Source organism: Corvus hawaiiensis, chromosome 4 (assembly GCF_020740725.1).
Source record: "Corvus hawaiiensis isolate bCorHaw1 chromosome 4, bCorHaw1.pri.cur, whole genome shotgun sequence".
Taxonomy (NCBI): Eukaryota; Metazoa; Chordata; class Aves; order Passeriformes; family Corvidae; genus Corvus; species Corvus hawaiiensis.
Genome location: NC_063216.1, coordinates 29,850,463 through 29,862,586, shown reverse-complemented (window position 1 = coordinate 29,862,586; position 12,124 = coordinate 29,850,463). Strand labels below are relative to the sequence as shown.

Here is a 12,124-nt window from a genome sequence, read left to right as displayed (position 1 = left end):
GCGGTCACGTGAGGGTGGCCACGTGAGCGCGCGCCTGAGGGCGGCAGCCAGGGCGGGGCCGCGAAGTTACCTCAGCGCTCCGCCAGCCGGGTTCGGGCTCTCGGTGTAGCACCTCACTAAAATCCCTTGGCACTCGCCTCCCTGCCTTCATCATATGAGGGGCTTTAGCCGTCAATAAACGTCTAGCTTGTTTTCGCCCATCGTAATCGATGCAGAATGAGGTGAGGCCGGCGGTGTTGCTGCTGTAGCCCTTTTGTTCTCCCTCAGCCCAGGTTTTTTTAAAAGGAACATGGAATTGCGGGAGACAAGATGCGCAGCGTCCAGGTTACGGTTACGGCGTGCAGTTTGTGCATACAGTAGTTACAGTCAGCATGGATTTAAAGGTGCTGCCAGAGCTGCCCAAGCCTTGCCTGTTCTCTTGGAAGGCTGGAGGCAACAGGCACGGGAGCTGGTTCTGAGAGCTTCCTCCATCAGTACCTTTCCGAGAAGGTCAGTGGTAGTATTGCCCATGTTATGGAAACTGAGGGCAGTACGCTCCCCAGCAGGACAACTGCAGATCTTGAAATTTCACCCAGCTTTGCAGGTCCCTGGAGATGTGATCTGTCTGCAGAGTCACCCCTTTTAAATCCGTTTATACACTGTGCTGCTCCATGGATGTGGGAAAGGGGAGATTGTCAAAGCACTAAAAGGCCATTTTCTTGCATAGATACAGGGGAGCAATATCTGTACTCTACCTCTCATAAGTACTTGGGCCCAAGAGCACTGTTCTGGTCTGTCTCCATTGTACCCATCTTGCTGTGTGCATACAGCTTTTTCCTGAGACCCAGTGCTTTCTGGGGTGGGGTGTCTGGCAGTCTCCAAATAAACTTAAGCCTAAAGTAGGGACCTGCAGTAAGAACGAGATAATGCTATTATTGGATGTGTTGGGATAATTTTAATATTTGCATTTGGATTCATATTTGAAAGACATGTAATGCTTGTGCCTTGACTTATGCACAAGCCTAAATATTGGCAGGGTCAGGCTGAGCCTGAAAGTTGCACAGACAATAAAGGTAAGTTTGAAGAAGAAAAATGCCCTCCCTCATGTAAACACTCTTTTAACACCTCTCATTACCTATGTGGAAAGCTTCCATTTCACTGAATGGAAACAAATTCAGGTTTCCATCCTGTTGCTCTGTATTCAGGACTATTGCAAAGGAGTATTTTGAAAATGGGAGGTGGGTGCTTGAGAAAATGTATTTTTCACCTTCAAAAAAATAGCTCTTTTCAAAGCAGAATTTGCAAGATTTCTTATTAATAGACACATCAATTCTAACCCTAGTGTGTATGTGATGTAATGTGTATGTCAATGTCCCCAGTAGGACATTCCTCAGTAAGAAGCCAGGACATTGAACAAACGTGTAGACTAGGGCATATACATTCCAGAGAAATGTTAACATTCATTTTCACTTTAAGTGACTGCTGCAATATAAAATGATACTCTCCCCTCCTCAGCTGTTGTCACCGGGGGAAGTGGTTGCCAGTGGGTAAAAGCCATGCAGCCAGCAATCATGTGGTCTGGATTTATCTTTCAGTATCTGGCAGCAAAAATAATGTAGCAACACAGATCTCGAGTTAAGTCTTGCTAAAAAGGTGGTGGTGTTCTTAGGAAAACAAAAAAGATAGCAAACATGGTACAGGACAGAACACATATCTGCATGTTTAATTAATTAATATTTACTTATCTGTGTATGCAGTTACATTTTACCAACAAGTGCATTAAGAGATCTCCAGTACACTTTGCAAAGTGAAATTAGTGACAGTATAGTCCTGCACTTCATAAAAAGGGCTAAGCTACCTTCTTTTCTACACATAAAATAGTCTGTTTTCTGTTGATTTTAGTGTTATCTCCAGTCTCTTTCCTACTAGGAAAAGTGCATCTCCTCAGACCTGTTTTGCCCTCTTAAGGCTGTATATTATAGAGGGTTGTCAGAAGCTGCTGCAGGAAGAAAGGCTGCAGCTTTGAAAGGCATCAGTCTCAAAAGAAGTATAACACTGTGGTCCAAATTACCAGGGATGCTTTGAAGAATGGATCATTTTTCAAATCTCTGGGACACGCAGGGGAAGAAGAGAAGGCTGCCAAATTGAAAAGGCAGGGAGACAGACAGACTAGGTGGCATGTGACAACTGCTGTGAATATGGTTAGTCCCAATTAAAATGAGAAACTCTCTCTCCCAATTGTCAGAGATTGTTCCAAAAAGCAAGGTACCAACAACCTTTCAAAACCAGTGTCTTGGATTTTGGTCGCTGCCCTTCTCCTTTATGTTCATTCTGTTGGCAGATTGTTTATTTTTCTGCAGTCACCAACATTATCCTATGTGGGATTTATCCCTCAAATGCTTCCCTCCTCCATACGTGCACTCTTTGAATGCCTGTGCCTGACTGGACTGCTGTGGAACTGCTCCTGGAGGGATGGCTGCTTGCAGCCCTGGCTCTACACCTGCATGGGGACTGGGCAGAAGGCCTGGTGGTGTTCATACTGACACAGCTTGTCCCTCCAGAGCAGAGGGATCCACATGGCAGTGGGAGGATCCCCCAGAACTGAGTTAGAAGGAAAATGCAGACAGGAAAGGTGGATTTGCTTAGTCCTCACTGCCCGAGCTGTTTGCAGCACCAGAGAAGATGAACAGTTACCATGACTAATCCTCCAATTTGATGGGGTCTTTCTGGGGCACTGGGGTCACTTAGGAAAGAAACTGTTCTGAAAGAGAATTGCAGCACTTTCAAACACTCTTCAGAGCAAGTCATGAGAGTAAGAATGGGCCTTCCAAGACTGCCAGGAGCAAAGAGGGGGAAAAAAGGGGAGGTGGCCCTTTTCTAGTGCTTACAAACCTCAAGTTTTCTCTTGCCTTTCTCTGCTTCACCCTCTCGGTGCTGCCTGCTTAAGGTGTGGTTTCAATGGTGCCCTAAGCAGCGTCAAGCAGGAATTACCTGGTATATGGGACTAGTTGCTAGTCAGTGGTTGCCATTCAAGGAGCAAAAATCAGGTGCACATTATTACTTTTTAAAGAACTGTAGGGCTGACTGGCTGGCTGCCCTCCAGTTGCTGATGCTAGTAAAACCATTTGAATTGGCTAAGTTGGGATTTCTAGCACCCTTTGCTTTTGGATGCACAAGCCCACAGACAGCATTCACAAATCACTGTTGGGGCAAAACTGAATCTACGGTTATTCTGTGTTGCCACAAAACACAACCTCTCACCAAGGCTCTGTACCAGTCTCTAGCATCTCCAGCTGATTCAGTGTGCTTGGCATAGGGAAATTGAATTCAGAGACAGAGCCAGAGGGGTAGACTAAGCAATATATCCCATAGATTTTTGAACCAGACTGTGCTTGCTTTCTGTGGAAACCCAAACTCCCCGCCTCTGTGTATGTCTTCCAGATGATGGTCACATTAAACCCCATATAGTACCCCTGTCTTTGTAATCCATTACTAAAACCTCAGGAGAGAATGGGAGCCTCCAAACTGGCTAAAAAGAACAGATGAGGTTCTGAGAGAGGAGCAGGTTGTAGCATTTAAAGGGATGGTGACTAATTGTCACTCTTCCTTTCTCCTGGCATTTTACCTTAAGCTGCTTGATAGCTAAAATAACACACAACCATTGTGGCAGCCTGCAGGACAGTGGGTGCTTGCAAAACCCACGGTACATACTAACTCTGCCCAATCTCCTGCAGGGAGTCTTTCCCCCCACATGAATAAACAAGCAATTGGGGCTGTGGCTGTAGACTCAGCGAATGACATCGTCCCCACAGTGGGCATCTCGGGCCCCACATCACGCCTGACAATCAGCTGCAGCTGATACAGAGAAACATGGTGAGGACAGAGGGATCCCAGTGTGTTACCGTGAGGATGTTGGGCTGATTCCATTCTGCTTCAAGAAAGGGCTTGTAGCTATCCCTCCTGTGCATGAGCACCCGTGTACTCCCCATCCTAATCCTTGCTGAGGAGCTCCATTTCGGAAGGAATCCAACACCAACCCCACCTCCTTCCTGCCACCTCTTTGCAGTTCTGGGCGTCAATCTGCATACGCTGATCGTATCTGGCTGTGCTGCCACCTCCCGAGAGAAAGCAGCATCCCGGCTTCTGCTCAGAGGAAAGGAAACGTTCCACAGCCAGGCTCCCAGCCTGCACGGAGGGCCCCGGGGAAGCCAGGACTCTCCACACCGCCTGCAGCCGGCGGAGGCAAGACGTGGGCCCGAGAGTCGCCACACCTCCAGGTCAGCTGCAGTCTGAGCACCTCAGTTACTAACAAGGTTGAAGAAGCAGGAGGGTGAGACTGCCCATAGCAACTGAGAAAAAAAAGGCATACACAGGGAAGAGTGATGGCTTGGAAGAGAGGAAGAATCTTTAACCTGAGCTGGGATCCCAATGAGATGTGAGAGGCAGGCTAGGATTGTAATTGGAAGAGAGGACAAGCCTTTCAGAGGGTAACTAACAGGAAAGCAGTAGCAAAGGAGTGATGATTGTTAACCTGAATAACCCAGAAGAACTGCATGATGTGACAAGAGGCTATGGGATAGTCCAAGTGCAGGAGATGCACCATTTGAGTATCAGGTCACAGTCTGGATCAATTTCATTGCTCAAACAAGAGTTTTCAAAGTGCCTTTTATCCATTTAAGGAGGATACAAAAAAGAAAAAAGGATAATGTTATGATAACTCAATAGAAGTAGTTATATTCATTTACTACTGCATGTAAGCAACACTGGAAGATCTGCCAGGCTAATTAGCAGTAGCCAGAAAAAACCACAAGAGTAACCAAGGTAGTAACACAAGCTTGCCTGCATGTAAATCAATAAACTCCTACTGATTTGGGAAATCCATGAACCTTCAGAAACATGAGGGGAGGCAGTTCCAGACTGCTGCGTGGGAGACACTAAAACACTGTTTACAGATATTCTTATCTACAGTTTTTCCCTCACAGTCTTGAATGTGGGAGAGAGTCATACAGAGGGAATAAGCACTAAAATCAGACCAAAAAAAAATTCAGAAAAGAGAGGTCTGGAAGCTACCTCCACTGAGTCAAAGATTTTGATGATTTTTGAAAAGGTGACAACCACTGAGCTGTAGCTTTGCATTTGACTTACATATTAATTCTTTATTCTTTTCCCAAGAAATATAGTATGCCAAAATTCCTCCAAAGATCTCTTGATGGAATCAAGTTCCTAACTGCAGGTTCTGCTCAATAAGACACAATTCATTAGCCTTTGCCATCCTTCTTTGTCACAATAGGAAAGATGCTGCTGTTGGTTAAAGCATCTTGTTGTAGTCCCTGGTAGTCATAGCAAAGGTACCATTTGACAATTGAAAACTGTAAAGATCCAAGTTTTTCTGTCACTTTTTTGGTGGGTTTTGTTATTACTCTTGGTTTTATTTGGTTTTAGGCAGGGGGATGTTGAAGGGAGTTCAGATGTGATTTCAGGGAAAAAAAATTGAGCTGATTTTATACCATTTCTTCTTAGAAAGACACAAAGGAATGGGAAAAAAATAGCTGGCCTAACGACATGGCAATTTCTTGTACAAAAACTATATGGATATTACAAAAAAGCCAAGAGTGAGGGAGCCATCAATCCTCTGCCTCCCATACCAGCAGGAACAAAAAGTTGTGGTACCTAACTCAGACAGTCTTCAGAAGGCAGGATTTAAAGTATTTCTGGCATTTAACCACTTTCTGTTATGAATGCCTAGATAAAGACAATATACTGAGGTTAGCCTTGCTTTGGACTTCACTGTAAAGTTCATTACAGCATCTAGGTCAGCAAATCCCACAGGAGATGGTCTCTCTGCCAGTTCTATACTGAACATACCTTGAATGTATCTTGCTGTGTTAAACACCATTTCCTTTAATTTCCAAACTCAGCACAACTGGATCTCCAGAACATCAGTGGAAAGAAGGACAATTTGTGACAGCGAGCTTTCATTGATCAGAACAGAGAAGCTCCCCAATTCTGACCGCTGCAGGAAATGCAGAAAATAGGAGCAAGCAGAGAAGCAAGTGTGAGTGCAGAGCCTACTGCTTTGGTAATTTTTACTTTTGGTAATTTTTGCTTTTGGTAATTTACCACTGCAAAGTGACATTGTCCCTTCTTCTCTCCCCTCCAGTCATGGTGGGGTTTTTGTGGTTTTTTTCTTTCTCCTTCTGCTCACCACATTCATAATTTTATTACTCAACTCAGTTTAAGGATTCACTGACCTGTGCTAGGAGAAACAGGAAAGACCCATAATCTAGCACTAGGAACACACTCCCACTCACCTGCAGTCAACAAGACTTTAAAAAATAAAAGAATAGAACAAGATGCAACAGCTTTGGGGAGGTTTCAGCAATACACATAGAAAGTTCTATGAGTTTACTCCACTTGGTACCAAGGATTTAATTCCTTTACCTCAACATATAGAAATACTCATGAGTTTCCATGGAAGAGCCTTATGTTCGAGTTCATTCACATCCCACAACCTTTTGCGAGTCTGCAACCATTCAAGATAATCACTTGCACAGGTTTGAATAGGAATATTTTAAGTAATTTTGAGGAACCAGGAAAGCTGGAAAGAGGCCAGAAATCTACCACTACCATACACATCCAAACCATCAGCCATCACCACCAGACCCTTTTGAATCCCTGGAGGAGAAAAAACAAGGCCCAATCTCTTACGTCCCTTTGTTCATAGGAGAACCTACCTTTTAGATATTTAGATATTTGGAATTTAGATAATTCTCTCCTGCTGGGGTTTGGACTGGCAAAGAGAGCTCCCAAATGTCCATCAAACAGCAATCTTCAGTTAGATAGGGGTGCGAAACTGAGGAAGAGCCCTTAAAACTCTTCTTTCATACAGCAAAACCGTCAAAATAATTAAAACATTTTGGAGAGTATAAGGAAAACTGTTCACTTACTTTCCTCAGTTCTAGGACAGGGGAAAATGGAGCAGATGACAATTTATCTGGATAAGAATGCGTAGGAGAGGTTGAGATAGCCTCCAGAAGTTCAGGAGTGCAACTTGCATTCCCATGTTATTGGATTAATAATTAAAGTAGTTGCTTATACTAAACCAGTTTTCCCTCAATTTACTGGGCTATTTCCTTCTATTTATTTCTTTCACCCCTGTTTTCTCTCACAGCCTGTTTTATTGTATGATTTTATGATTGTCAGTGATTTTAAACTCAGTCATTAAAACCCAGGTTTACAGGTTTGCTGAAATGTAGAAATTATCAGGTAATCTTTCCCTTCTACAAATACCCATTTTATTCCATCTTATTTGCATTACCAATCAATATGGAGTGAAGTTCATTTTGCATCTCCCATTTCTTTGCTCTGAGAACAAAATCTTTGAAATCTCCCTGTAGACTTAAGGGCTGTTAAGATCAAGGGGCTTCTCTGCAGTCCTGCAAAGGTCTTCAGTGATGTTTTAGGAGAGAGGAGTAATCTACACCACGAAAACACCAAGCTCCTGCAAAGGTAAACTGAAGGTTGAAAACCTTGGATATCCTAATCCCTAGCAAACATGAACTAGAGGGGATTTCCTTTAAACTCACTTTGGATCTTTTAAACCCATGAGATATGGGGGAGGCTTCCTCCTGCCAGAATCTGGCACTTCTGCCTTGTTCGTTACAGTTACAGCTGCCAAGAGAAAAGAGTAAAAAACAACCATCATTTGACAGTGAACAGGTTTACAAACACAGCTTTTGGCTGAACCTTGGATGTTTGTTTGGAAGCTTTTTACTGTGCTTTATAGTCATTCCTCCTTTCCTGACAGGGATGAACAGCTTTCACTCCATTAACTGTATCTCCCTTGGGTTCTCTGTTCAAGTTAGAAAGAAAGTTCTTGAAGAACTTGGAGGGCACATTTGGGACTCGTGTACAACACAACAGTGGTTTGTTTGCAGCGGCTTAATTTAAATTGGATTTCACATCAATTCCTTGAACAGCTGAGGAACCCTGTGTGGACACACTTATTTGCCTTAAGAGTTGTCTAAAATCAGTTCCTAATCAATTTAAACTCCACTGATCAGATTTAAATGTATACTTAAAAGGTCAACACAACCTTTTGAATTGATTTAGTGAAATGATATTGAAAGCAATGCTTGAGTAAACTGGTGCAACTCTCTGTAAAAGCTGTCTGAATTAGCGTAATATGGATTGTCAAAAAATGGAGAAACATCTCTCCCCCTTGAAGTTTGCAAATTCAATCTCTTGATTGAATGCTAGCAAGATAGAGGCTGATGGATCTCTCCCCTGATGGAGCCTCATATTGATTTTATCATTAGATATACAAAACAAATGCCTAATTCAGTAATAGGCACGTTTTATGCCTTCCTTTAACAGTGTTGATCTAAACACTACATATATACACTTTAGCTCAAAATCACATATATTCCTTCTTCAATAGGAAATTTCAAAATTCAGGAATGTTTTTGAAATCATGATCTTTAAAAGATTAGAATCTAGGAAGATAGGACCTATGAAAAAATTTAGAGAAATAACAGCATGAAAGAATCACTTATGTCAGGAGCCTATTTCACTCTTTAACAGGTGCAGATATCCATCATAAATTAAGCCTCATTTGTGCTGAGTGGTTGAATTGCTGAGGAATCAGTTTATTGGTATGTGAAATATTTACTATGTATAGCTGGACAGATACCCAGGAATTCTGATGAAGCCCATTAATGCATAAGAGAGAACATCCTTTCCTTGTAAGACTTGAGAAATCATAAGCTTTGCTCCTCTCAGTATCTTATACAGACCTTTTAAAAACTATCCGACTTGTCCATAGAAATGTATCTAGAATAACTATTAAGAAGGTCTTTTTTGGTAGAAAATGTTCTCTCTCTTCAGGAGAGCTGCTGTTATAGACGTTAATATCCAAAATAAAACCCGCTTTTATTTAAATTACATTTTTTTGCCCCCTGTGTAGAAATTGCCTTTTTCTTATAGAAAGGTGAGAAACCACATGTTACTTTGAACAATTTCAGATGCCCAAAAGAGAAGAGTGATACTGGGATCACTTCAAAAAATGCATTAACTTAGAAGTCAATAACTAACATTTGGCTGGGAATTATTTGCATGTGTTCTTTGAATAAGGAGCGCCATTTACTGTGGATTTCTATATCTGTGGAACAACGAAAATAATGGTACAAAGGTAGAAGACACTTCTATTTGCTATCTAAAAGTTTTGGGTTCCCACCTGTAATATGAGATCTGGGTTTGCTATCTAGAATAATTGATCTTCACGACAAATACAAGCAAGTTAAGCTCTTAGAGTGTTACAATATGCAAGGAAAAAAAGACATCAACAGCAGGTTTACACAGACAAGAAATGTTTCAAACAAGTGTAGGCCACGTTCATTGCAGCTGGGGAGCCACATAAAAAACCCAACCAAAATTAAGACAGCAGTAAGAGCCGGTATGAACTGTGCTATATTAAAAAGCTAATACTGAGAGCCATGAAAGCTCAAGAGTTTACACGAGCAACCTATAAAATGCTAATGTAACTAACACCAGGGAACTCTGCAGAAACCATCCCTCTGCAAATTCAAAAGTCTATTAAAAAAAAATCAAATTATTTCCAGGACAAGAAATAATACATGTATACAAATTTGCAAAGTTAAATTTTTTAGTCTCTTCATAATGTACAGGCATATGCCACCAAGATATACATATAATTTTCAAGAATATGTTTCTCTGAGATGGAAGTGAGTCCTCTGTCCCACCTGATAAAAACTGCCTCTAAGTTCAGGGAGTCTGAACATGAGTAGTACAAATGTCATTCCATCCTCTAAACCTTGTGGCTATGCAGTGGTCTGCTCACACATCTGAAGGACTACTATAGAATGGCTGTGAACAATATGATTTTTTAACAGATTGTTGTCGCAGTATTTTGCATGCTTTGTTCATATTACATGGAAAAGAGTAGGTGTGCAAGGCAGAGTATGTATCTGTGTGCTGGCTTTGAATTTACATTGAGGACATTTCAACTTCTGAATGGTCAGAGAAAGAGTGTATACAAAAAGGCAACAATTTTTTTTTCTTTTTTTTTAATTTACCATGAGGCACAGAAAACAGATGGAAAGCCGTCAAGGGTCAAATCTTCCCTTTTTTCCCAAGAAGATACAAACTGGCCATGTAACAAAGGGATGAAGTGTTTCTCCATGAACACCGCACGCATTAGGCTAAACCCATCGCACTAGTTAATTTTAACTAAAATTGCAGAATAAATGAAGAAAGCATACTTTTATTGTAACCTTGAGCATTTTAATTAAAAAAGGAATTGTGGCTTCTGCCATGAGCACTAGCACATTCATAGAGACGTGCAAGAAAGACCTTGCATTCTCACAAAACAGACATTTCCTTCTGCCTCACAGGCAAAAGCTCATAGGGAGCCTATTGCCCCATTACACCCAACCACCACAGCCACAGCCACTCTCACATGGAGAGTGATCCTTCCAGTAAAGGGGCAGCTGGGAGAAATTTTTTCTGTTATTTGAATGCATCATTAATACTTAATGTTTCAAATACTTGTTAGAGTATGACAGAGAACATCAGTCACTTCCATCAAGACTGGAATTCATGGGAGCAAAAGTCCTTTACTACAACTAAAACATTGCTGGGATAACACTGGGAACACTTGTTCCTATTTCCACAGGCTCAGCAATACTTCAGCTGGCCTTTTTATGAAGACCAGCTGAGGGTATGATACGTAATAGCAGCCCGTACAGAAATCCCACTTCCAGTCAGAGACTGGAACATGCCAGTTCAAGACTAGTCTAATCTCTACTTGGGAGATTTTACACCTGGGAGCAGTGAAAAGAATGCTTTAAAAATATTATATATTAAACAGCTACAAAACTCATTGCAATTCATATTGTTAACTTTTGTTAATCAGTTCATCTTCTGCATAAAAAAAGCTAGAAATAAAGAATTGACTTCTTCCTTGCCCAGATTTTTATAATAAAAAACGTTTTTAATCTTCTGGTTTATGTAACTATTTCAAAGTTGGTGGAAGAGGATATGATATCTGCAACAAGTATAAATTTCAAGAATGCTTCTATTTTGCCATAAAATAATACTCTATTGAAAAAATAATACACTTAATAAAGAAGCTAAGGCAAATTGTTGTTCCTTGACGCTGGTGACCTCTGAAACTTCCTGAAACAGATTAAATATTATCATCAGTCCAGCCACCTCCAGATAAAATGAAATAATGATTTGTGTGCAAGCAGGTTACAAGAGACTGAATGGAAGAGCCCAAAAAGAGAGCAAAATAATTACATGACTGGCTTGAGAAGATAGAGGAAATAATGAATTCATAACAAGCAATAGAGATTATCCATCACTGTGTGCTCAGTTTGCAATTGCTCTGTGATTTAGGCACTTCTCTTGAACTAATTACTGAAGAAAGGAATGCTAAGGGTGTCTCTGCTTCCCCCTGTTTGAATTGAAAAGGGAAGTGTGCAGAGAAGCACATGGTGTGTGTACATAGGCTCACAACCCTTCTCCTCCAGGGGTGGAATAATGTTTCACTGAGACATCCTCCTGGTCATTGTCTGGGGTTGGGACAAGCTGCCTGCATCAGACCTTCCCTAAAATTTTTTCCAGGGCAAATCCAGGTTATGGATCCTGTAAAATGTCTCCCCTCTTTTTAACTACACTGAGTGGCAGTTGTATCTTCCAGCACACAATCTGAAGCAAGCTTTCCAATGGAAATGTTCTGAAAATACCAGGTGACAGGATGAAAACATCTCTGCCACAGTATATTTCTGATCTGTTAAATACATTGTATCTGGATCAATGCAAGTATACCAAGTGGATGGGAAAACGTTGGAGGTACACAAAATTTGTATTGTGCCTGTTAGATTTCAAATGTAAAGCAAGAGCAACAAACAGACAATGAGGATTTTAAGGAAAGACCTTTGCTATTGAGGTGGTTAAAGTTATCAAATGTAACAGAACACAGACAAGGTTGGGCCTTTCCTGAAACACCAGATCCTGAATGCAGAATGTCACCCAAAAGGCAACACCGATTCACAGGATTACTTGGTTCTCTCCTTTATACTTATTCTTCAGGTTTGGATTTTTCTTTCACTTTGTGTTGGCA

The 12,124-nt window shown here is 41.4% G+C and overlaps 1 long non-coding RNA gene across 2 annotated transcripts; it reads left to right on the top strand.

Moving 5' to 3' along the window:
* The first annotated feature begins 4 nt into the window (after nucleotides 1-4).
* LOC125325039 lies at nucleotides 5-11,342 on the top strand. Of its 2 annotated transcripts, XR_007203186.1 has the most exons (3): nucleotides 5-221; nucleotides 3,714-4,256; nucleotides 5,898-11,342. It is a non-coding gene; the product is annotated as an uncharacterized LOC125325039 (long non-coding RNA). The 2 variants fall into 2 exon arrangements; XR_007203185.1 differs by having other exon boundaries at nucleotides 3,714-11,342.
* Nucleotides 11,343-12,124: the final 782 nt, after the last annotated feature.